An 808-nucleotide genomic window follows, 5' to 3' on the forward strand; every position below is an offset into this window, starting at 1 on the left:
TCCTCCTCCTCCTCCTCCTCCTCCTCCTTCTTCTTCTTAGATCATAGTATCAGAATCAGGTTAAGATATGGTCAGCTCAAATCGCTCCCACTCGTAAAGCCTAAGGAGAAGGAGGACCACTGAATCTAAGGTAAAGAGGAGCTGCAGGACATGCTTCACCTTAGGGTGTGGTTGCTGCTGCTGATTTTGATGTTGTATGAGGCTGGCCAATGAGGGGCTGCAGCTGGGTCACTTAGAATAACAGATAAGATGCTGGGCCAGTGGTGTACACTTAAGGCAGGAAGATGACAGATCCAAAGCCAGCCTGGACTATGAGCAAAACTTCTCCAGACCACATCAGCTTTTCTCGACTTCTTTGGTTTCTGTTTCTCCTCTTTTTTTCTAAATTGACGCTACTGAAAAGAAGGACCTTGACTGTATCTGATGGTCCAGGACCTCCAAAGCAGCCTGGCAAGCCCAGCAGTGTGGCAGACAGTTCCGTTTGGATTTTTGAAGAAAAATATGACGTAACTGAGGTGCTGTCTGAAGAGATGGTTCTAAGATGGGATGATGACCTGAGAAAATAGAAAAGGCGTGGAGCTCATGTGCCACCCAGGCTAGTTTTCTTACGATAAAAACGATGATTTTTCTCAACCAGGGTCTGTGTTGGGAATACAATGCTGTGTTTCCATTTCAACATCGCATAATTTCCATATGGCAATGCTGGGAATCTTTTCTGATATTAAACAGATTATAGCAGTGACAAGTTGAGTAAACACTGGCATTAAAAGATATTTTAATGATGAATAATTTTAAAAAACTTTTTTAA

Source organism: Microtus ochrogaster, chromosome 2 (genome assembly GCF_000317375.1).
Source record: "Microtus ochrogaster isolate Prairie Vole_2 chromosome 2, MicOch1.0, whole genome shotgun sequence".
Classification (NCBI taxonomy): domain Eukaryota; kingdom Metazoa; phylum Chordata; class Mammalia; order Rodentia; family Cricetidae; genus Microtus; species Microtus ochrogaster.